The sequence below is a fragment of the Gorilla gorilla genome, chromosome 21 (assembly GCF_029281585.2).
Source record: "Gorilla gorilla gorilla isolate KB3781 chromosome 21, NHGRI_mGorGor1-v2.1_pri, whole genome shotgun sequence".
Classification (NCBI taxonomy): Eukaryota; Metazoa; Chordata; class Mammalia; order Primates; family Hominidae; genus Gorilla; species Gorilla gorilla.
This window is the reverse complement of record NC_073245.2, coordinates 12,834,210-12,860,782: the sequence shown is the minus strand read 5'-3', so window position 1 is coordinate 12,860,782 and position 26,573 is coordinate 12,834,210. Positions and strand designations below refer to the sequence as shown.

General features: G+C 40.0%; 1 protein-coding gene across 9 annotated transcripts in view; it reads right to left on the bottom strand.

The window, feature by feature from the left end:
* Window positions 1-26,573, bottom strand: part of PTPRA (protein tyrosine phosphatase receptor type A) — a 166,024-nt gene that overhangs the window by 82,811 nt on the left and 56,640 nt on the right. The window contains exon 3 of one of the 9 annotated variants that reach the window (XM_063702265.1): window positions 5,538-5,580. The exons of the other annotated variants lie outside the window; for them this stretch is intronic. The gene's annotated coding sequence lies outside the window, so the exon portion shown is untranslated. The remainder of the gene's footprint in view (window positions 1-5,537; window positions 5,581-26,573) is intronic. 9 annotated transcript variants of the gene reach the window in all.

Below are 26,573 nucleotides of genomic sequence, written 5' to 3'. Positions count from 1 at the left end.
TTGCCAGGCATAGTGGCTCGCACCTGTAATCCCAGCACTTCGGAAGGCTGAGGCGGGTGAATCACAAGGTCCGGAGATCGAGACCATCCTGATTAACCCGGTGAAACCCCACCTCTACTAAAAATACAAAAAATTAGCCAGGCATGGTAACGCGCACCTGTAGTCCCAGCTACTCGGGAGGCTGAGGCAGGAGAATCGCTTGAACCCGGGGGGCAGAGGTTGCAGTGAGCCGAGATCGCACCACTACACTTCAGCCTGGGTGACAGAGTGAGACTCTGCCTCAAAAAAAATAAATAAATAAAATAAAAAAACCCAAAATAAAAAAAGTCCAGAAAACAACAAGGGTTGGCAAGAATGTTAACAAATTGGAACCCTGAACACTGCTGGTTGAAATGTAAATGGTACCACTACTATAGAAATCAGTATGGCAACTCCTCAAAAAACTAAATACAGTATTAACATATGACCCAGCAATTCTACTTTTGGGAACATACTCAAAAGAACTGAAAGCAGGAACTCGAACAGATATTTATACAACAACATTCATAGCAGCATTATTCACAATAGCCAAAAGGAGGAAGCAACTTAAATGTCCATCAACAGATGAATGGATAAAATGTGGTATATACATACGATGGAATGTTAGCCTTAAAAAGGAAGGAAATTCTGACACATGCTACCACATGGATGAAACTTGAAGACATTATACTAATAAGCCAGTCACAAAATGAAAATATTGTATGACTCCACTTATATGAAGTACTTAGAGCAGTCAAACTCATAGAGAAGGAAAACAGAACGATGGTTGCCAGGGGCTGGAGTAAGCGGGAATGAGAAGCTAGTGTTTAAATGGGTACAGAATTTCAGTTAGGGAGGATGAAAAAGTTCCAGAGATGGATGGCGGTGATGGCTGCCCAACAATGTGACTATGCTTAATGCCACAAAACTGTATACTTACAAAGAGTTAAAATGTTAAATTTTGTATTATGTGTATACTTTAACTACAATTTTTTTTAAAAGACATGAGAATAAAAAAGCAAATCACAGGCTGGGAGAAAATTTTGCAAAAAATATATCTGACAAAGGATTGGTATCCAGATATATAAAGAATTCTCAAACCTCAACAGTAAGAAAATAAGTATTCCAACAAAATAATGGGCAAAATATTTGAACAGATATTTTTATCAAAGAAGATATATGGAAGGGAGATAAGCACATGAAAGATGCTGCAAACTATTAATCATTAGGAAAATAAAAAGTAAAACATAAAATACCAGTATATGTCCACTAAAGTGACTAAAATTAAAAGATCAGCTATACCAAGTGCTGTCAAGGACATGGAGCAATCAGTACCCTCGGACATTGTTGTTGCAAATATAAAATGGTACAACCACTTTGGAGTATCATTTGACAGTTTTTTTTTTTTTCTTTTTTTGAGATGGAGTCTCGCTCTGTCACCAGGCTGGAGTGCCGTGGCGCAATCTTGGCTCACCGCAACCTCTGCCTCCTGGGTTCAAGAGATTCCCTGCCTCAGTCTCCTGTGTAGCTGGGATTACAGGCACCCACCACCATGCCCAGCTAATTTTTGTACTTTTAGTAGAGAGGGGGTTTCACCTCAATCTCTTGACCTTGTGATCCGCCTGCCTTGGCCTCCCAAAGTGCTGGGATTACAGGCGTGAGCCACCGCGCCCGGCCTTAAAACATAGATTTTATTGTTATTCAAATATGATGAGGCCAACAGATCACGAGATGATTGCCGCTGACAAGATAGTTACTCGCAGTTCCAAAGAGGAAGGTGCACACCATGCCATGCAGGGGCCACATGAGGAAGCACTAGCTAGGGTCAGTAAGGAGGTCAATGGAATGGGATGAAAACATGGGCAAGAGCCTTTATGTGGTTTCAGCGGAAGGAATGGGCAAGGCAGGGTAAGCATGTTTAGGACTGGCTAGTTTGAATAATTTCAGTGAGTTTTGCAGCACAGGGATGTCCCGAGTTTCCTGGTACCTGATCTTGAAATGAACAGGGCAGGTGGATTGTAGCAGAGAGGTATCAAAGTCCTATGAGAGCCACATAAAGGAGGCAGCTAGATTATGAGTGAGTTATTCACTGTCTCTAGGAATTGGCTAGCCCTGACAAAGGATCAGAAACACATAGTTGCTGGGTGCAGTGGCTCCTGCCTGTAATCCCAGCGCTTTGGGAGGCTGAGGTGGGCGGATCACAAGGTCAGGAGATCGAGACCATCCTGGCTAACATGGTGAAACCCCGTCTCTACTAAAAATACAAAAACTAGCTGGGCGTGGTGGCGGGCGCGCCTGGAGTCCCAGCTACTTGGGAGGCAGAGGTAGGAGAATGGTGTGAACCCGGGAGTCGGAGCTGGCAGTAAGCCGAGATCGCCCCACTGCACTTTAGCCTGGGTGACAGAGCAAGACTCCGTCTAAAAAAAAAAAAAAGAAAGAAAGAAACAAACAAACAAACAAACAAACACATGGTTAATACTATACTACATGATTTCACTTGTATAAAACTCTAGAAAATACAATCTAATCTATAGTGGCAGAAAACAGACCAATGATTGCTTAGGGATGAGGGAGTGGGCAGGGGCAAGAGGCAGTGATTATAAAAGACACAAGAAAACTTTGGGGAGAGATTATATGTTCACACTCTTGTTGTGGTGATATTTCCCTGCTATATACATGGATCAAAATGTAATAAATTTTACACTTTAAATGTGTACAGGTTATTGTTACATCAATTATAAAGTTGTTTAAGAATTATAGGAATAATCAGTGAAAAGAAATACAATGAAAAGAATTTCATTTTATTGTATAATAAAAATGAAACAAAGCCAAAAGTAGTTATTTGATAAATTAACAAACAGGTAAAAAGAGAAGACACAAGTAAATTTTTTTTTTTTTTGAGATGGAGTCTCGCTCTGTCGCCCAGGCTGGAGTGCAGTGGTGCGATCTCGGCTCACTGCAACCTCTGCCTCCTGGGTTCACGCCATTCTCCTGCCTCAGCCTTCTGAGTAGCTGGGACTACAGGTGCCTGCCACCACGCCTGGCTAATTTTTTTTTTTTTTGTATTTTTAGTAGAGACGGGGTTTCACCATGATGGCCAGGATGGTCTCGATCTCTTGACCTCATGATCCGCCCGCCTCGGCCTCCCAAAGTGCTGGGATTACAGGTGTGAGCCACGACGCCTGGCCCACAAGTTAATATTATAAATCAAATGTGGAAATAATTACAGAAGTAGCAGATAAAAAACAGATTATCTACAATTATAGGCAAATAAAACTAAGAAAAATGAACGAATCTCTAGAAAAAGAATAAAAAACTAGCCCAGGAAGAACAAAAGACCTGAATATTCTTACAATTAAAGAGGTTGACCACAAGTTCAAATTTGTCCCACATAAAAAACACTGGACCCAGATGCTATTATAGGTGAGAAAACAAGAGTGACTAGTTCCCAGCTCATTCTAAGGAGAGAGCAAAACCAGGCACCCAAACTGGACAGAAACATTACAAGAAAGAAAATCACAGGCTCACTTTTACACAGTAATATATATTCAAAAATCATAACAAAGTATCAACAAATTGAATCTAGCATATAAAAAAGATAAATCATGATCCAGTTGAGTTTATCCAAAATATACAAGGATATTTTAACATAAAATCTATAAATATAATTCACCCATATTAAAAAAGTTCATACAACCATTTCAATTGATGTAGAAAATGCATTAGATAAAAACATACGAATTCAAGATTTTAAAAAATCCTTTTAAAGAGAAATAGAAGAAACCTTCCTTAACCTGATAAAACAGTTACTATTTAAAAAAAAAAAATACGCAATTATCTTCAACAGAGAGAAACAGAAAGCATTCCTTTGAAAATCAGAAATAAAGTAATCTACTATCAACTCTATTCAGTATTGTATGAAAAGTCTGCCTTCGCAACAAGAAAAGAAATTTGGCCAGGCACAGTGGCTCATGCCACTGTAATGGCACTTTGGGAGGCTGAGATGGGAGGATTGCTTGAGCCCAGGAGTTCAAGACCAGGCTGGACAACATAGCAAAACCTTGTCTCTATGAAAAATTTTAAAAAGAAAAAGAAATTAAAATTATAACAATTAGAAAGGAGACTAATACTTGCAGAAAATCTGATTGTTTACATAGAAAACCTACGAGAATTTAGGCCAGGCATGATGACAAAGTGAGAAAACATCTGAAAATAAAAAAAATAAAAAGAAAATCTACAAGAATCCGTAGGAGGTAAGTTATTGGAAATAACAGGGTAACTTTGTCAAGGTGATTAGATAGATAATTTTTATACCCTAGCAAAAATAGCCACTGATTTGCACTCAAGAAAGGGTCTATTAGGTTAGGCAAGAACTAATCATGTGTAAATACTGATAAGGAATCAGATGGGAAGGAAGGGAAGGTACATAAGAAAGGCAAAAGTGGGAGAAGTTGTAGAAAAGTGAGAGAACTGAAATCTGACATCTTAAAGATTTCCCCGTAAGTATGCAGCTTATGAGAGAAGGGGGCTAAGAGAGAAGGGGGAGATAGTGGGATATGGTTTTTTATTTTATTTTTATTTACTTTTTTTTTGAGACGGAGTCTCGCTCTGTCACCCAGGCTGGAGTGCAGTGGTGCGATCTCAGCTCACTGCAAGCTCCGCCTCCCAGGTTCACGCCATTCTCCTGCCTCAGCCTCCCCAGCAGCTGGGACTACAGGTGCAGGCCACCACGCCCGGCTAATTTTTTTCTATTTTTAGTACAGACAGGGTTTCACCGTGTTAGCCAGGATGGTCTTGATCTCCTGACCTTGTGATCCGCCCACCTTGGCCTCCCAAAGTGCTGGGATTCCAGGCGTGAGCCGCCGTGCCTGGTGGTTTTTTAAAGCATTAAGAATAATACTGGTGCTATAGAAAATGGCAGGAAGTGCTGACACCAGGCAGCCCAGCAGTCCTGAGGGCCCAGGTGAGATAAGATCCATTTTTCCAGGATTCTTTTCTGAAAAAATGCTCTAAGCACTAATGGTATGGCAAACATACAGAATTAAGGTTTTGCTAGATGAATGTAATGAAACTATAAGCAACAAGGTTGAGTACTGGGAAGAGAATGGATGAATTGCTGAACCACAGAGTCTAGCATTGACAGGAAACTAAGGCAGATACTAGAGACATTAGAGAAAATAAAAAACTTAAGTGGCTAAAACCCCAAAAGTTGAGAATATTTTATAGTGGGAATAACATAGGAGGTAAACTGGAAGGCTCCAAGAAGCTAATTTCACCAGAATTTTTTGGAGCCTATTGTAGTTGATGGGCTATAGTCCTTGAAAAATCAACACATATGACTAATTTTAAATACCGTTCCCTTAACATGTATGGGTCTCAGTAAAATGCAAATCCTTTACTATGCACCCCCACCCCAGATTATGCCATAAGCAGCTTGCTAAGTAGCCCTTCAGAATTCCATGTTTCCTTTCTTCCTCTATTCCTGTAGAAAAAACTTAAAAAACTATTTCAGTACTTACTAGCTTCTTTTAAAAAGTTAATTATGCTCTTTGAACATGTGTCCTAGAAAAAAAGAAATAAAAAACACTTAATTAGGAGTATCTAGGTTATGTGAAGCATTCATCAACCTCCTATTGACAGAAATTATCGATAGGCAAATTTTATATATAAGTAACTTTAACATGAACACTTCTTAAACTTAGGCCTCATAATTTCACAAAACTTAGGCTGCAAGTCACCATATTTATCAGATACTGGCAGACACTAACTTCTGCGGCTATGACACTAAGCAATACTGAAATCTCTTATCTTTCCAGGGGGGTTGTTCATGTATTCAGTGTTTGCAAAGAGTTCCTGCTGAGCTAAACACAGTCCACTGTGCACTCTACGAAAGAGTCCATGAGACAAGCATGGGGGAGGGTAGGAAGTTTAATACTTTCACAATGCCTGTGGAGACGCTGGCAGTGATGAAAGCCTAGAAAACTCATGAAAGGACCTTTTATGAGCAGGGTGAATGTAGAGCACAAAAGCAAAGTCAGATGACCCACTTAAAGCTTTGCCTTTACTGATGAGAATTCATTCTCATTCCAGATTAGTCTCTCTCTAGAAAAAGCAAACCTTATATAAGAGTTGGAAAATTAAGATACAGGAAGTACAATTCTACTAAATTCCAGTTTTTCCTTCTCAAATATCAGCCTAAGTCCTAAGGTCTGTGGCCAAAGACAGAAAATACAAGGCTCTGAGAAATATGCTATTTATCTTGGTGTAACAATCTCTGACTGTTGGGCTTTGAGGAAATTTAAGCTCTACAATCCATAGATCAGACAAGAAGTTTAGGGTAGTAATATTATGAGAGGAAATAGTTTCTTAATCTGTTTCTGGAACTTATATAAAGCAAATAAATGGTAAACCTGATTTGCAAGGTAATGACAGTCCAAGTTCCTTCAAAGCAGAGAACCACTTATTTGCTCATTCATTCAACTAAGTTCCTTGTCTTGTGCCAGGCTGGAGAGAGAAAGCAGCTCCTGTCCTCAAGGAGCTCACATCTCAGGCATCTTCTCACCCCCCTTTCTCATGTTAACCAAAACATTTCAGATTCATCAATGAAACTCTTCATCCAGGAGGCAGATAAAATGGCTTCTCTTCATTTTGATTCATTTACTCTTTCTTTTATTTATTTTATTTTATTATTATATTATTATTCTTATTTTTGAGAAGGAGTCTCGCTCTGTTGCCCAGGCTGGAGTGCAGTGGCGTGATCTCGGCTAACTGCAACCTCTGCCTCCCGGGTTCAAGCGATTCTCCTGCCTCAGCCTCCCAAGTAGCTGGGATTACAGGCATGTGCCACCACGCCCAGCTAATTTTTGTAATTTTAGTAGAGATGGGGTTTCACCATGTTGGTCAGGCTGGTGTCAAACTCCTGACCTTGTGATCCGCCTGCCTCAGCCTCCCAAAGTGCTGGGATTACAGGCGTGAGCCACCACGCCCGGCCTACTCTTTCTTTTAAACAGAGAAATAAGATGGAATATTCTTATCCCATCTTTTCTTCTGTAATTAAAAAAGGAATACGAAGAAACTTGACATAGTCTCTCTCCTCATGTGCTCTCTTACTTCCCATCCCAATTCCATGTTTGCTCTCTTTTCCTCTCTCCTTCTGTTTTGTTGTGAATGAAGAATTAGGTAACTAGTCCAAAACTACCGAGCTAGACCTGGAGCCTAGATTCACCGGTGGCCAAATCACTGATTTTTCTGAAGGTAAATGGGAGAAAAATGGGAGTTGGGGGGAAAGCTCATTAATACAGTTCTAAGTCAATCTCAACTCCCCACTGCGCAACCTTCCCTCCCTCCTCCCACATACTTTTTTGGTTGTCATCTAGTCTTCACACCGGTAACTGCTTCTGCCTGGCAGTTTCTGTTCTAAGCCCTCTTAGTTTTTGGCTTAAACAAAACCTGTCCCTGCTAATTATGGTAGACCCATTCTTATCCCCTGTGTAGTCCAAATATTCACAACCATAGCAGCCTACTCATTGCTTTCATAGAACTTAATATATTTATTAATTACTTAGCTATATAAATATCTATATCTATCTTAAAGATATATATAGATAGATAGATGGAGTCTCACTCTGTCACCCAGGCTGGATTACAGTGGCACAATCTCAGCTCACTGCAACCTCTACCTCCCGGCTCGAGTGACTGTCATGCCGCAGCCTCTCGAGTAGCTGGGATTACAGGCACCTGCCACCACGTCTGGCTAATTTTTGTATTTTCAGAAGAGACAGGGTTTCACCATGTTGGCAAGGCTGGCCTCAAACTCCTGACCTCAAGTGATCCACCTGCCTTGACTTCATAAAGTGCTGGGATTACAGGTGTGAGCCACTGTACCCGGCCTATAATAAATAAATAAATATTTATTTATACACACACACACACACACACACACACACACACCTGTCAATTATAATCAAGCTCCATGCTCCATACAGACCAAAGAGAGGTCTGCTCTGCTCACAAGACCTACCCAACATCTAGCAAAGTACTCCACACATAATAGGTATATTAGGTAGTGAACTGAAGTTGACCACCCCTATAGGGACTACAGCCCTGCTTAAAAGCAAATCAGTCCCTGAAACGGAATTAAAATGATTGAAGACTCCTAGGCAAAGCTAGAAACAAACGTAAATCCTCTCTTGAAAAATATATCATAGGTCTCAGGTCATTTCTATGAATAATTTTAAAACTACAGTGTCTAGTCCATAAAAAGGCAACATGAGAATCAGTAAGAAACAGACAACAAGAACAGTCCTGTAGCATTAAGAATTTTAGTCAAGAATGGTATAAAAATGTAATAGCAGATCTGAAAAAAAGATCTTAATGGATAAATTTAAGAACAGGTAAAATATACCTGAAGAGAAGGAAGTATCTAGAATGAAGCAGAGAGAAGCAAAAAGATTTATTAAAAAAAACCAAAGAGAAGGTAAGAGGTATAAAGGATACAATGAAATGATCTAAATAACCTACATGTAATTTCAGTTTCAGAAAAGCGGAAAGGGAGAAATGGAACAGAAGAAATATTCGAAGAACAGACGAAGGCTGAAAATTCTCCAAAACTGAGGAAAAACATCAAACCACAGATCCAAGAAGCCCTAAACCCCCACCCAAACAGATAAATAAAAAGGAAATCTGTGTCTAGATACACAATAGTGAAATTTCTGAAAACCAAATAATTATTTAAAAACAATTTTTTAAGCACTCGAAAGGAAAAAAGACACTGTGGTAGACTGTTTGCAAAGATGGCTACGTAAAATCCCATCCTTGTACACATGCCTTTTACAGTGAGACACTGCCACTACTATCAACAGGTGAAGTTTATTTCTCCATTCCTTTAATTTGAGTTGGCCCTGTGACTTGCTTAAACCAATAAAATGCAGAAGTAATGGTGTGTCTTCCAAGTTGATACTTCAAGAGAACTTACAGCTGTCATTTGGCTCTATGGGAACACTGCTGTCATAATGTGAGAAGCTTTGGCTCACTTCCTTACGTTAAGAGAGAGGCCCAATCAACAAGTGACACCAACTGCCAGACATGTGCTTGAGACAATCTCAGTCCCAGATGAACCATTAGATGATTACAGTTGCATGAATGACTTCAATCAAGACCAGCAGAGGGGCCGGGCATGGTGGCTCACGCCTGTAATCCCAGCACTTTGGGAGGCCGAGGCAGGTGGATCATTTGAGGTGAGGAGTTCGAGACCAGCCTGGCCAACATGGTGAAACCCTATATCTACTAAAAATAAAAAAATTAGCCAGGCGGTAGTGGTGTGTGTCTGTAATCCCAGCTACTCAGAAGGCTGAGACAGGACAATTGCTCGAGCCTGGGAGGCGGAGGTTACAGTGAGCCGAGATCGTGCCACTGCACTCCAGCCTGGGTGGCAGAGTGAGACACTGTCTAAAAAAAAAAAAAAAAAGACCAGTAGAGGAACCAAACAGCTACCCAGCATTGATTGATATTCACAGAATTGTGAGCCAATTTTTGATGGTTGTTGCTTTAAAATATTAAATTTGGGGATGTTTTGCTAGGCAGCAATAGAAAATGGATACGAAAATATTTTCGTCAAAAAAAAATTAGATTAACAGCTGATCATAATACTTAAGTATTAACTTTTTCTTAAACTTTAGAATTTAAGTTGCAGGATATCAAGAAGAGTAAACATCAACCAAATAATCTGCATCCTCTTTTAGAGAAAGGAATAGTGTGTTTTCGGCTACATGCAAGATAGTTCTTTCATGCTGAGCAGAAGTATGACTTTGTTACTGTCTTTATTTGGAGATTAATAATGGTTTAAGGAGATGTGTATGGGTGCCAAGTTGATAAAGGGTAGACTTGTGATTGTTAATTTGGTTGGGCCACACCACAGTGTCCAGATATTTGGTTAAAGGTTATTCTGGATATTTCTGTGAGGGGTTTTTTTGGATGAGATTTACATTTAAATCAATGGACTCTTGAGTACAGAAGGTTGTCCTCCATAATGTAGGTGGGCTTCATCCATACAACTGAAGGTCTGAATAGCACAAAAGGCTGACCTCCCCCACGCAAGAGGGAATTCTCCAGCAGACTACCCTGGAACTTGAAGTGCAGTTCCTTCCTGGGTCTCCAGCCTGCTAGCCTCCCCCACTGTGAATCAATCCCTTAAAATAAATCTATATAATATGTATGTAATATATGACTAATATTTAATATAATAAGCATATATTTAATATAATTTCAGTACTATCCCCTTATCTGGGGGGGTGGGGGGATATGTTCCAAGACTCCCAGTAGATGCCTGAAACCACAGATGGTACTGAACCCTACGTAAACTGTATTTCATTCCCATACATACACATCTATGGTAAAATTTAATTTAGAAATTAGGCACAGTAAGACATTAACTGCAACAACTAATAATAAAATAGGACAACTGTAACAATATGCCACCACTACTCTTGCACTTTGGGCCATTATTAAGTAAAATAAGCATTACTTGAACACAAGCACTGCAGTATTGCTACAGTTGATCTTATAACCCAGATGGCTAAGTGACTAACGGGTGGATAGTGCCTAGAGCATGGATACATCAGACAAAGGGATGATTCACATCCTGGGCTGGATGGAGCAGGATAGGAGCAAGGTTTCATCATGCTACTTAGAATGGTACACGAAACTTATGAATTGTTTATCACTGAATTTTCCGTTTAATATTTTCGGACTGTAGTTAGCCAGGGGTAATTGAAACTGCAGATAAGAATGAAACTACAGATAAGAATATGTATATAATATAAAATATATTTTTTAAATAATATAAAATATAATTTAAAATATATAAAATATTATATAAATATAAAAACATATATATATATATAAAATAAGCCAGGTGCGGTGGCACATGCCTGCAGTCTCAGCGACCTGGAAGGCTGAGACAGGAGTATTGCTTAAGCCCAAGTGATCGAGGCTGCAATGGGCTATGATCACACCACTATATTCCAGTGTGAATGATAAGGCAAGACACCGTCTTGAAAAAATAAATAAAAATTAAAAAATAAATAAACAAATAAAGCACACCTACAACCTATTGAATCTGTTTCTTGGAGAACCCTAACTAATATAGACAGAAGCCAGAAGACAAAAAATGAATATTTTCAAAGGACAAAAAAATTTTGCCACCAAAAATATTATTATACTAAAATATTAAAATATGTATATATATTATAAAATTATCTTTTAAGAACCTAAAGGTAAAAAAAAAATTTTTTTTTTTTTTTTTGAGATGAGTCTCTGTTGCCCAGGCTGGAGTGCAGTGGCATGACCTCGGCTCACTGCAACCTCTCTCACTTGGGTTCAAGCAATTCTCCTGCCTCAGCCTCCTGGGTAGCTGGGATTACCCATGGTGCCCACCACCATGCCTGGCTAATTTTTGTATATTTAGTAGAGACAGTGTTTCGCTATGCTGGCCAGGCTGGTCTTGAACTCTTGACCTCAAGTGACCCACCGACCTCCACCTCCCAAAGTGTTGGGATTATAGGTGTGAGCTACCACGCCCGGCCCCTAAAGGCAAAATTTAAAAACCTTCAGACCAAGAAAACTCAAGACAATTCATTAGCAGCAAAACAATACTAAGAACTTATTAAAGTATGTTCTTCAAGCAGAAAGTAAATAATCTCAATAAGGTTAAAAAAGCAGTGACGAAAAATGGAAATGGTAATATGTAGATAGATCCAAATGAATGGGGACCATACAAAAACAATAATAATGTCTTATGGGTTTTAAAACACATATGATTAGACTACACAAATTATATATATATATAAGGAACTAATAAAAGAAGTTAAAAGTGTTCCAAGATCTTTGTATTGTCTAAGAACAAATGTACTAATATATCGATTACATTAATGTGATACATGCAGGCTATGTGTTGTAATCTGTAGGGTAACCACTAAAAGAACAGGGTCTATAACTTGGCAAGAGAGAAAAAAGCTAGGATAGTAAAAAAGCCTATCAATCCAAAAAGCAAGATAAAAGAGAAAAAGGAACATGCTGGCATATTATTATAAGTATTGTATTTTATTATTAGTTATTGTTAATTTTTTACTGTGTCTAATTTATAAATCAAACTTTATCACAGCTATGTATGTATAGGGAAATATATATCTGTGGTTTTAGGCATCCACTGGGGGTCTTGGAATATAATGCTTCCCCCAGATAAGAAGGTACTACTGTAATTATATTATATGTCATATTAAGTATAAATTAATTCTACTAGGTAGTAGCCACATTATATATTAATTATATTAAATATATATCATATAGATTTATTTTAAGGAATTGACTCATAATAGAAGAGGCTGGCAGGCTGGAGATTCAGGGAGGAGTTGCATTTCAAGTGCAAAGGCAGACTGCCAGAGAATTCCCTCTTGCTTGGGGGGAGGTCAGCCTTTTGTTCTATTCAAATCTCTGAGGAAAATAGAAAGCAAAGAATATATTAACTATATTAAACAAACTAAATGTTCCAATTAAAATACAAAAATTATAAAGCCTAATAATAAAAGCCCTCAATTATATGCTGTTTAAAAGAGACATTTTTAAGCTTAAGGATATAGAAAAGTTGAAAATAAAAGAATGGAATAAAATAAGCCATGAAAATACTAGTATAACACTGATGTCAAAATCTGACAAAGCACACAAAAAAGAAAATAACTTTAACTGCAAAATCTTAAAATCCTAGCAAAGAAAAAGCAGCATATGTTATAATTATACCACAACCTGATCAAGTAAGGCTTACTTCAAAAATTTAACCATGGTCCATTATTGGGAAACATATTAATAAAAATCCTCACAAAAATAATTCAAAATATAAAAAGCCATATGATAAGCCTGATGAATGCTGGTTTACAGAACTGGTTTTCTTTAAAAAGGCAATCATTGGGGAAATAACCCGCTTACTCAGTATTTACTATGTGCTAGGCCCTGTTCCTTCTACTAGAACTAGTGAACAAATTCTAACAGAATCCCTATCTTCATGAAGCTTACAGTCTAGTAGCAGAAAACTGACATTAAACAGATCACCTCACAGACAAATACGAGAAGTGATGGAAAAGAGAATTATAGGACTCTAAGAGCTTATAGAAGAAGAAAATTTGACCTAGTCAGGGAGCTCAGCCAAGGCCTCCCTAAGGCACTGATTCCTGAGCTGACAAGTAGAAGATGAATAGGAATCAGGGAGGCATTAAGGAGGGCAGGGAACTCCATGCCAGTCAGTAACCTCAGAAAGGGTAGGAGCAGGGTCTGAAAGAAGCCACCGTGTCTGAAGTATAAAGAGTAAGGGGGAGCAGGTGCCAGGAAGCTGGAGATGTATACAGGGTAGGGCCACACAAGGGTGATTTTTCTTTGTCCCGTAAGCATTAAGAAGCCTTTGAAGAACAGAAGCATGACAGTGACCTCCCTGCCCTGCATTTTGGAATGAACACTTCATTTAGCTGGGTGTAGAGAATATAGCACTGGATGTGGATAGTCCAGTTAGAAGTTACCGGTGGAGACACAAAAGTGTTACAAGGAAGGAGATATTCAGGACGTAAACTGCACAGGGTGTGATAATAGATTTGCTCTTGGGGTGACAGGGAGTGCTGAATGCTACTCCTCTTTGGTTTCTGATTTACCTAACAGATGCCATCCAGTAAGTAAGATAACAGAGGAAAAGAGACAAGGCGCAGTGGCTCATGCCTGTAATCCCAGCACTTTGGGAGGCCAAGGAGGGCGGATCACCTGAGGTCACGAGTTCAAGACTAGCCTGGCCAACATGGTGAAACCCCATCTCTACTAAAAATACAAAAATTAGCCTGGCGTGATTGCAGGCACCTGTAATCCCAGCTACTAGGGAGGCCGAGGCAGGAGAACTGCTTGAACCCAGGAGGCAGAGGTTGCAGTGAGCTGAGATCGTGCCACTGAACTCCAGCCTGGGTGACAGAGCGAGACTGTCTCAAAAAACCAAAGAAACAAAAAAAACACAAAAAAACAGAAGAAAAGAACCCGTTTTGTGAGAGAAATATCTCACAAATACCTAGAAACCAGAAACAAAAGAAACTTTCACCCAAGAAAATTATGTATCTTGAAATATCAGTATCACTAAAGCAGGACAAGAAAGGGACGATGGTTTCACTTCTAGGATTTACAAATCATCTGGAAAAAGGGCTGGCAATTAAGTCTCTGCTTCAACTACTCAACTCTGCTGTCGTACCATGAAGGCAGCCGCAGACAATATATAAACAAATGAACATGGCATATTCTAATAAAATGCTGAAATTTGAATTTCATATAATTTCTTTTTTTCTCTCTCTCTCTTTTTCTCTCTGAGACAGGAGGATCCCATGAGCCTGGGAGGTCAAGGCTGAAGTGAGCTGTGTTTACACCAATGCACTCCAGCCTCAGTGACAAAGTGAGACCTGTCTCCAAAAAAAAGGAAAACCTATTCTGAGCTTGTCTGCCATACCAAAATAAGCAGTGAGCTGGATATGGGAAACAGATTATAGTTTGCCAATCCTTGTTCTAAAAGTAGATAATGGGATAAGAAAACAGCTAGGTATGGGGGTATATGCCTGTAGTCCCAGATACTTGGAAGGCTGAGGGAGGAGGATTGCCTGAGCACAGGAGTTCAAGCCCAGCCTAGGCGATACAGCGAGACCCGGTCTCTTTAAAAAAAAAAAAAAAAAAAAAAAAAGAAAAGAAAACAAGATATAATTATTGGGGGAAAACCCCTTAACTGTTATTTGTATTTGAAAGACTACGTACATAGGTTAAAAAAACTACTGGAACTAAAGTTCATAATTTAAAATTGCAGCAGGGATTTACAGTTCAGGAAAAGATGGAGTAAGCATATTCCACCCTATTCCTCCCACTGATTTTTTTTTGTTTTTTTTTTTGAGATGGAGTTTTGCTCTTCTTGCCCAGGCTGGAGCGCAGTGGCGCGATCTCAGCTCACTGCAACCTCCACCTCCTGGGTTCAAACGATTCTCCTATCTCAGCCTCCCAAGTAGCTGGGATTACAGGCGTCCCCGACCATGCCCGGCTAATTTTTTTCGTATTTTTAGTAGAGACGGGGTTTCACCATGTTGGTCAGGCTGGTCTCGAACTCCTCACCTCAGGTGATCCGCTCGCCTTGGCCTCCCAAAGTGCTGGGATTATAGGCGTGAGCCACCGCGCCCAGCCCTTCCCACCGATTATAACCAAACATTCTAGATGAAATTCATGACACAAGTGATAGAAAAATTCTGAAAAGTAGAAAAAAGAAGGTAGATTGGCTAGGGACCAGGGGACATGAGGACTGACCCAACAGGAAGCTCCCTACTTTTTTGTTTGGTTTGGTTTAACTTCTAATATGTCCTAGCCCAAGCTCTGAAGCCACAATCTGAAAGACCCAGTAAGCACTGACAAGAAAGTGCCAAGAAAAGCCTGCCCTCTCTAGGTAAAGAACTGGGAAAGGGGCAGCTCAGCAGACAAAAACATTTTGACCAGGCAAACTAAAAAAGGAGAGGAGGTACCCCTCCTTTTCCTCACCAGACACTCTGGCCCAGAAATTGTGAACAGCATTCTGCCTTCCAACACAACTCTGCCATAATGAGGTGGCACGCCTTTCCCCTCTTCTCCATGTTACAGCTGCAGAGAATGTGGGTGAACTCATCTTTCTCTATCCTGGAATAACCAGATGGAGTCCTAATCCCAGCAAAACTACAGAATTGGGAAAGGATTATGGTGAGGAGAGAGCCAGAGAAATGAATTCTCTGAATCTGTGTATGAAATCCTAAAAGTGCCTCTGAGCAACCCATGTGTAAAAATGACGAGAAACAACACAGCAAAAGGCATAAGAACTGAACACTGCTCTGGAATAACACCTAAATTTCAGACTGGCCTTTCGGCAGCACAGACCATAAGAGTAAAACAAGACTGAAAACTGAACCACAGTCGACAAAAGTGGGACAGGGTATGTGTTCTAAACCTAAACAGGTTGACTGTTAAATATAAAAATTTAAACAGGAACCAGAATCTCATAGCACAATATTCCAAGTGCTAGGATGCAATCCAACATTACTCATTATACCAGGAACATGAAAATCTCAACTTGAATGAAAAAAGGCAATCAACAGATGACAATACCAAGATAATATAGATTTTGGAATTATTTGAAAAGAATTTAAAACAGCGCTCATGAAACTGCTCAAACAAGACATTATAAACACTCAGCATATAGAAGACATAAGGAGTACCAAATGGAATTTTTAAAAATAAAATTTCTGAAATTAAAAAGACCCACTGGATGGGCTCAACAGCAAAAGAGAAATGATAAAGGAAACAATTAGTAAACTTAAATGAATGGAAATCATCCAGTCTGTACAAGAGAGAAAGTAGATTGAAAAGAAATGAACACAGTTTCAAAGTCCTGTGGGATAATAACAAAGATCTAACATTCATGCTATCAGGGTCCCAAGAGTAAGAGAATGAATGGAGAAATGAAAAAAAAAATTTAAGAAATAATGGCTAAAAACTGTCTACTGGGTGCGGTGGCTCACATCTGTAATCCCAGCACTTTGGGAGGCTGAGGCAGGGGGATCACCTGAGGTCAGGAGCTCGAGACCAGCTTGGCCAACATGGTGAAACTCCATCTGCACTAAAAATACAAAAAATGAGTTGGGTGTGGTGGCGGGTGCCTGTAATCCCAGCTACTTGGGTGGCTGACGCAGGAGAATTGCTTGAACCCAGGAGGCGGAGGTTATAGTGAACCGAGATGGAGCCACTGCACTCCAGCCTGGGTGACACAGCAAGACTCCGTCTCAAAAAAAGGAAAAAACAAAAACAAAATCAACTATCTATCTATCTATCTGTTTTAGAGGTGGGGTCTCACTATGTTGTCCAGGCTGGTCTCAAACTCCTGGACTCACGAAATCCTCTTACCTTGGCCTCTCAAAGTGTTGGGATTATGGGCATGAGCCACCACACTCGGCCTCAAATTTAGATATAAACTTACAGAATCAAACTTCTAAAAACTAAAGAAAAGTCCTGAAATCAATTAGAGAGAAACAACATATCACTTAGAGGAGAATAACAATTTGAAAGACAACAGATTTTTCATCAGGAACCATGGAAACCACAAGGATGGATACAATATTTTTCAAATGCTGAAAGAAAATAACTATCAAGCTAAAATTCTATAGACAGTGAAAATATCCTTCAGAAATAAAAATGAAATAAAAATACTGGCAGATGAACAAAACTAAAAATGTGTCACCAGCAGATCAGCTTTGAAAATAATGGCTAAAGAAACTCTATCAGAAAGGAAGTAAATGATAACAGAAGAAAACCTCAAATAGAAGTAAAGAAAAAGCAATGGAAAGGGTGTGTGTGTGTCTATATATGCATATATCCTTCTATATGTTATGCATATATGTATGTTTATTCATATACAGACACACATACATAAACTAATTAAGCAATTCTTCTCTTGAGTTTTAAAGATTATGTTTGATGCTTGAAAGTAAAAATTATAGCAGTCCCTGATGTGGTTCTCCTTGTATGTAGAGGTAATATTTAAGACAACTGTACCATACAGAAGGAAGGTGTGCCAGGCACAATGGCTCATGCCTGTAATCCCAGCACTTTGGGAGGCCGAGGCCGGCAGTTCATCAGGTCAGGAGATTGAGACCATCCTGGCCAACATGGTGAAACCTCATCTCTACTAAAAATACAAAAATTAGCTGGGTGTGGTGGCATGCACCTGTAATCCCAGCTACTCGGAGGGGCTGAGGCAGGAGAATGGCTTGAACCCGGGAGGTGGAGATTGCAGTGAGCTGAGATCACGCCACTGCACTCCAACCTGGTGACAGAGCAAGACTCCGTCTCAAAAAAAAAAAAAGAAGAAAGGTAGAAGGAACTAAAAGGTTCCTTCTACTAAAACTAACTACATTCTACTTAAGGTGGTAAAAAGTTGATATTAATAGACTGTAATAAGTTATCTACATATATATTCCTACAGCAATCACACAAAAAACTTTATAAAGAGATATACTCAAAATGAAATATTAAAAAACGTTCAAGGAACCCATTGTAAAACAGGAAAGGGGAAACAGAAGAACAAAAATAATGAATGAAACAAAAATGGCAAATTTAAATCCAAAGTATCAATAATTATATTAAATATAAACGGTTTATACATACCAACTAAAAGAAATTAGTAGAACTGATTCTTTTAAAAAAGAACCCAACTAGACCAGGTGTAATGGTTTACGCTTGTAATCCCAGCACTTTGGGAGACCAAGGTAGGTGGATCACTTCAGCCCAAGAGTTCGAGACCAGCCTGGGCAACATGGCAAAACCCTGTCTCTACCAAAAAAACCCCAAACAAAACAAAAATTAGCCAGGCATGATGGCACGCATCTGTAATCCCAGCTACTCAGGAGGCTGAGGTGGAGGGCTGATTGAGCCTAGGAGGTTGAGGCTGCAGTGAGCCATGATTGCACCATGGCACTCCAGCTTGGGTGACAAAAGTGAGACCCTGTCTCAAAAAAAAAAAGACCTAGGCCAGGCATGGTGGCTCATGCCTATAATACCAACACTTTGGGAGGCCCAGGCAGGCATATTGCTTGAGCCCAGGAGTTCAAGACCAGCCTGGGCAACATAGCGAGACCCTGTCTCTATTAAAAAAAGAAAAGACCCAACTATATGCTATCTATAAGAAACTTACTTCAAATATAGTTATGTGTCACTCAGTAAGGACACATTCTGAGATATGCACCATTATACAATAAGGTGAGAAGGTAAATAAGTACAGCCATTATGGAAAACATGTATGGAGGTTCCTCAAAAAATTAAAAATAAGGCTGGGTGCAGGGGCTCATGGCTGTAATGTCAGCACTTTGGGAGGCCAAGACAGGAAGACTGCCTGAAGCCAGGAGTTTGAGACCAGACTGGTCAATATTGTGAGACCCTGTCTCTACAAACGATTTTTTTTTTTTGAGTTGGATTTTCACTCTTGTCGCCCAGGCTGGAGTGCAATGGCGAGATCTTGGCTTACTGCAACCTCTGCCTCCCGGGTTCAAGTGATTCTCCTGCCTCTCAGCCCCCCAAGTAGCTGGGATCATAGGCATGCACAGCCACGCCCAGCTAATTTTTTTGTATTTTTAGTAGAGACGGGGTTTTACCATGGCAGTCAGGCTAGTGTCAAACTCCTGACTTCAGGTGATCCACCCGCCTAGGCCTCCCAAATTACTGGGATTACAGGCGTGAGCCACCACACCTGGACTCTACAAACAATTTTTAAAAATTAGCTGACTATAGTGGCATGTGCCTGTAGTAGCGAAGCTGAAGTAGATCACTTGAGCTTACAGTGAGTTATGATTGCAGAACTGTGCTACAGCCTTGGAGACACAGCGAGACCCTGTCTCTAAACAAACAAAATTAAAAAACAAAAAAAAAATTTAAATAGAACTACTATATGATTCAGTAATTCCCCCTATTGGATATATATCTAAAGGATATAACTAATATGGGTATGTTGAAGAGATATCTATACTACTATGTTCATTGCAGCATTATTCACAATAGCTAAGATATGAAATCAACCTAAGTGTTTTCATTCATTGATGGATGAATGGTGAAAGAAAATGTGGCATACACACACAATGGAACACTATTCAGCCTTAAAAAAAGAATAAATTCTGTCATTTGTGATAACATGGATAAACCTGGAGGACATTATGTTAAATGAAATAAGCCAGACATAGAAAGACAAATATCACATGATCTCACTTACACGTGGAATGTAAAAAGTTGAATTCATAGAAATAGAGAGTAAAACGGTGGTTACTAGAGGTTGGTGGGTAGGGGAATTGGGGAAATACTGAACAAAGGACACAAAATTCAGTTAGGAGGAATAAGTTCAAGAGATCTATTGTACATCATGGTGACTACAGTTAATAACAATATATTGTATGTATTTTTAAAAAGGATATTAATATGTTATTTTTATTGAACAAAGTAGCATTACAGAAAAGGTGATTTCAGGGGCCGGGCACAGTGGCTCACCACTCTAATCCCAGCACTTTGGGAGGCTAAGGCAAGCAGATCACCTGAGGTCAGGAGTTTGAGATCAGCCTGACCAACATGGCGAAACACCGTCTTGACTAAAAATACAAAAATTACCTGGGTGTAGTGGTGGGTGCCTGAAATCTCAAAAACTCAGGAGGCTGAGGCAGGAGAATTGCTTGAACCTGGGAGGCGGAGGTTGTAGTGAGCCGAGACCGTGCCGTTGGGTTCTAGCCTGGGCAAAAAAGTGAGACTTCATCTCAAAAAAAAAAAAAAAAAAAAGGGTGATTTCAAAGGCATGTAGCTCTTTCCTCACAGCCTTAAGGGGCGACATCTGATCACTAAAAACAGGCTGCTGTGTTCCAGTTTTCTCTAATATTTGGCATTAACCTGAATACATATGCTCTGATTTAGAAATAATCAGTCTGTAAAGATTTAATAGATTTGAGATTTGCATATTTTAAATGTATTTCTTGTGACTAAAATGAAATGAAACCTTTTAATTAATTTTTTTTTTTTGAGATGGAGTCTCGCTCAGCTTCCCAGGCTGGAGTGCAGTGGTGCGATCTCGGCTCACTGCAACCACCGTCTCCCAGGTTGAAGCGATTCTCCTGTCTCAGCCTCCTGAGTAGTTAGGATTACAGGCACCCACCATCATGCCCGGCTCATTTTTGTATTTTAGTAGAGACAGCGTTTCACCATGTTGGCCAGGCTGGTCTTGAACTCCTAACCTCAGGTGATCCACCTGCCTCGGCCTCCCAAACTGCTAGGATTACAGATGTGAGCCACCGCGCCCGGCCTATTTATTTATTTGAGACAGGGTCTCACTCTGTCACCCACGCTGGAGTGCAGTGGAGCAATCTTGGCTCACCGCAACCTCCGCCTCCTGGGATCAAGCGATCTTCCCACCTCAGCCTCCCCAGTAACTGGGACTATAGGCTGGAGTGCAGTGGTGTGATTTCAGCTCACTGCAACCTCCGCCTCCTAGGTTCAAGCGATTCTCCTGCTTCAGCCTCCTGAGTAGCTGGGACTACAGGCGCCTGCCACCATGCTCAGCTAATTTTTGTATTTTTAGTAGATGAGGGGTTTCAGCATGTTGGCCAGGCTGGTCTCAAACTCCTGACCTCAAGTGATCCACTCACCTCGGCCTCCCAAAGTGCTGGGATTACAAGCGTGAGTCACCGCATCCAGCCTCTATAACACTCTTGAAATGACAAAATTACAGTGATGGAGAATAGATCAGTGGTTGCCAAGGTTTAGGGCTGGGGAGAGGTCTAACTGTTTTAAAGGAATAGCGTGAGGGATTTTTCCTTGTGGTGATGGAACAGTTCTATATCCTGATTGTGGTTATAGTTACACAAATTTACACATCTGATAAGACTTTACAGTAGTATACACATACATATATACATAAATGTAAAAACTGGTAAAAATCCAAACAAGGTCTATTGTTAGCTAACAGTATTATACCAATATCAACTTCCTGGTTTTGATAATGTATTATGGTTATATAAAAGGTTATAAAGACTGGGCACAGTGGCTCATGCCTGTAACCCCAGCACTTTGGGAGGCCAAGGTGGGCGGATCACCCGAGGTCAGGAGTTTGAGACCAGCCTGGCCAACATGTTGAAACCCCATCTGTACTAAAAATGCAAAAATTAGCCGGGCATGGTGGTGGGCGCCTGTAATCCCAGCTACTCAGGAGGCTGAGGCAGGAGAATCGCTTGAACCCTGGAGGTGGAGGTAGCAGTGAGCTGATATCATGCCATGCACTTCAGCCTGGATGACACAGCAAGACTTCGTCTGGGGGGGGGGTGGGGGAGTAAAAGGTTCTAATTCAGCCAGGTGCAGTGGCTCACACCTGTAATCCTAGCACTTTGGGAGGCCAAGGCAGGCAGATCACAAGGTCAGGAGATCGAGACCATCCTGGCCAACATGGTGAAACCCTGTCTCTACTAAAAATACAAAAATTAGCTGGGTGTGATGGCATGTGCCTGTAATTCCAGCTACTCGGGAGGCTGAGACAGGAGAATTGCTCGAATCAGGGAGTCAGAGGTTGCAGTGTGCTGAGATGGTGCCACTGCACTCCAGCCTGGTGACAGAGCGAGACTCCATCTCAAAAAAAAAAAAAGGTTATAATTGAAAGCCCTTGGGTGAAGCATACCTGGGAACCTGTACTACTGCAGCTTTTTGAGTCTTAAATTATTAAAAAATAAAATGTTTTTAAAAAAGTTCACATATACAAATAGGTGAGTGTAGTCTAGGCATTATTTAAAACAAATAATGAACAAGTATTTGCACTATGAGATTATATTAATACAATAATATGTGGCAATGGTACAGATACAGATTTATAAACAAGGAAGTCTGTATACATAAGTATTGGGAATATGATAAAAAAATACCCGGTGGCTCATGCCTTGTAATCCTAGTACTTTGGGAGGCCGAAGTGGGCAGATCGCTTGAGCCCAGGAGTTCAAGACCAGGCTCAGCAACATGGCGAAATATAATCTCTACAAAAAAATGCAAAAATTAGCTGGGTGTAGTGGCACTTCTGTAGTCCCAGCTACTTGAGAGGCTGAGGTGGGACAATCACCTGAGCCTGGGGAGGTAGATGCCGCAGTAAGCCATGATTGTGCCACTGTACTCCAGCCTGGACAAAATCATTTAGGAATCTGCAGAAAATTTTAATAGATTATTTAGTAAACAGTACTAGAAACTGCTGAACTACTCAGCAAAAATTAGGTCTCTATTTCATGCAATATTCCAAAATGGTTTAAAGTTTTAAGTATATAAATAACAATAAATAATACAATGGAATGTAAATAAGTACCAATAAACTATAAAACAATTTGAAGAAAACATTTGAAAATATTTGTCTGTTCTCAGGCTGAGGTAGCCTTCCTAAATATTAAAAAGAAATATTTAATAGTTTCTAATACATAAGATATTTAAACTCTTATGTGTCAACAAAACATCATAAACTGAAAATAAATCAAAATAAGAAACCTGAAAGAAAATGTTTAAATTAAAAAAACTAGAAAAGGCTGGCCATGGTGGCTGTGTCTGTAATCCCAGCACTTTGGGAGGCTGAGGGAGGCAAATCACTTGAGGTCAGGAGTTTTGAGACCACCCTAGCCAACATGGTGAAACCCCATCTCTACTAAAATTATAAAAATTAGCTGGGCATGGTGGCGTGCGCCTGTAATCCCAGCTACTTGGGAGGCTGAGACACAAGAATCATTTGACCCCAGGAGGCGGAGTTTGCAGTGAGCAGAGATGGCGCCACTGCATTCCAGCCTGGGTAACAGAGTGATGATCTGTCTCAATAAAAAAAAAAAAAAAACAACCAACAACAACAACAAAAAACCCCAAAAAGCAAACTAGAAAAAACATTTGCAAAATGTTACAGGCAAAAGGTTAAATAACCTTATTAAATGAGGTATTTACAAATTAGTAAGTACAAACACAACCATGGAAAGATGGATAAAAGCTATGAATAGGCAATTCATAAAAAGTAAAATAATAATGATAAACAACTGAAAAAAATCATCTTTGCTAACAAAGAAAAGCAAATTAAAGCAACACAGTACTTTTCTTACCTCTCAAATAGGCATGTATTTATAAAAGTGACAAAATTTAAATGTTCATAAGCTAAGGGGAAAAGAACCTCAAAGTGTACTGCTATAATTGTAATCTCTCTGACATTTATGTAATCTACTGATTTGGGACTTAGTCTATAATGCCATGTGCCATTTGCTAAACTTGCTTTTTACATATATGATCTATCTCCCCAATAAAACCAGAAACCTCAGGATAGTAGCTTTTACTTTTTTTCCCCAAGATTAAAATAAAAACCAACATGTAGTAGGCATCCAATATTGTTTTTAATGATGTTAGTGAAAATTATAAAACCTCTGAATCAGAGAAGAGTGAATAAAAGTACACCCCCAGCCTACAACTCCCTAATCTACAGAAAGTGCCATCCTGATTCCTGGATTATACTTACCATCTGGTTCCACCATTCCTATCTCAGGCTGCCAACTACTGCTTAGGAGTATCACACTCCTCAGTGCTGTGCAGAAAACATATCCTTCCTTTGTCAGTTTCCTATGTCAGTTTCTAGCACAGTAGCCCATGCTCCCTCTGAGCAGATGGCTGACAAGAGGACACGACCTGTCTCTCCTCTATAGAGCCTCTATTCTCCCTTTTTAGACTAGAGGAAGAGATTCCCTCATCCTTTTTAAGGCTACTGCCCATGTTCTTGATCCCATTTGAGATCTTTCCCCTAAAATTATGCATTTCCTTCTGGTACTTTCCATTTTTCCATCCCTAGCCCTCATACCCCTTTGTTTACAAATAGACACAGATGTTCTAAACAGATTTTTAGAGCTTTAACTCTATGAGCTTTTCTTTTCCTCATTACTACTAAACTTGTGTAAGATGTACTTGGCTTTCACTTCCTCACTTTCCACCTCTACTTAACAACCTCATTATGATCTTAATTCCTTCATTCTCCCTTAACAACCTCATTATGCTCTTAAATCCTTTGTTCTCAAATCTACAAATAACCTCCTGATTAAATCTAATTCCTGCCCTCAGTTTTCATCCTCCTTGACTTGCATTTGACATGTTATGGTCAACTTATTTCTCAAAAGCTTCTCTGTTTCCTGGTTCTCTTTGACACAATGACTACTCAATTTTAGCTTTTCTTCTACCATTCACACATCAAAATTTTATTTGGGTCCTATTAAGGACCAGGCATTGGATTAAATGTTAGGGGATGCAAGGAAGAAAAAAGTTAAAGTTCTTATTCTCAAGTTGATGTGTTCATTTTCCAAGTCGGTCAGTCAGTCAGTCATTCAACAGACTTCCATTGAAAAGCCAGGCACTGTGCTAGATGATGGCCTTTAAAAAGCCATGGCCATTGGTGCATGCCTGTAGTCCCAGCAACTCAGGAGGCCTGAGGGAGGAGGTTCGTTTGAGGCTGCAGTGAGCTATGATTATGCCATGGCACTCATGCCTGGGTAACAGAATGAGACCCAGTCTCTTACACACACACACACACACACACACACACACACAAGCCAAGACCCGTCCCTGCCTTCACTGAGTTCATGGCAAAGGAAGTAAGTAAGCAATGCCACATTTGTTCCAGGTGTCATGACAGAGAAGTCAAATCCATTTGTTTCAGGGGCTAGGGAATGAGGGTCTACAGTATTGGCTTCCTGATCTTCTGTTCTTCTCGCCATATCCTTTCTCCCACACAAAGGCTCAAATCAAAACAAAGGGTTTTGATGATCACCTCCATTATCTCACTTCTGAACATACATCACCATTCTCCAAGTGCCTGCTGACTATCACCTTACACTGTAAACCAAATTAATTACCTTCCCTTTAAACCCAATTTATTCTCTAGACATCTTTATTTCTGTTAAGGATTCCACCACTGTCTCAGACTCTCCGGTGCCAGTTTACACACTACTTTTTCGAAATGTCTCTTTTCCCAGGTTCTCTCTGGTCTTTCTACTTGCATAACCACCAACCCATTTCATGCCTCTATCACCTCACACCCAGTGTTACATCCAAGCTAGGCTAAATCATCTGACTCACAGGGAGAGAGGGGGAGCTTTTAAAAAACAGTCCTGGGTCTCCAGTCTGAAGATTTGGGTTGGGGATATCTTGAGTGGGAGCCCCAGAATCCTGGTTTTCCATAACACTGATCTGGTCCAGACTCCCAGTGGTCCAGACTCTGGTCTACTGACTTCCAGTGCAGCTAACATCTCTCCAACCCCATCCCCCAGGAGTCTTCCTAAAGTGTTAGATTCATCCTGCTCAAAGTTTTCAATGGTTTCCCACTGAATAAACAATAGATTTGAAAATATCTGGATTGATATATAGGAAATGCTTCACAGTTTGGCCCCTGTTATGGGTTGAACTATGCCTCCCCAAAAAAGATATGAAGTCCTAATCCCCAGTACCATAGGATGTGACCTTATTTGGAAATAGGGTCGTTGAAGATGTAATTAGTTAAATAAAGATGAGGTCATTCTGGAGTACTGTGGGCCCCTAATCCAATATGACTGGTGTCCTTATAAGAAGATAATCATGTGAAAACAGACAGGGAAAATGCCAATTGAAGAAAGAGGATTTGAGTGATCATTTACAATCCAAATAACACATGGGGCTCTTGGAAGCTAAGGAGAGATGCATGGGACAGATTCCCCCCAAGAAGGAACCAACACTGCCAATACCTTGACTTTGGGCCTCCAGAACTGCCAGACAATATATTTCTGCTGTCTTTAGCCACCGAGTTTATGGTACTTTGCTAGGGCAGCACCAGGAAATTAATATGGGTCCCCAAACTACATTTGCAACCTCATCTTTCACTGTTGAACTCACTCTCTGTTAAAGTCAAACTGGTGTAAAATTCTTACACTACTGAGCTTTTC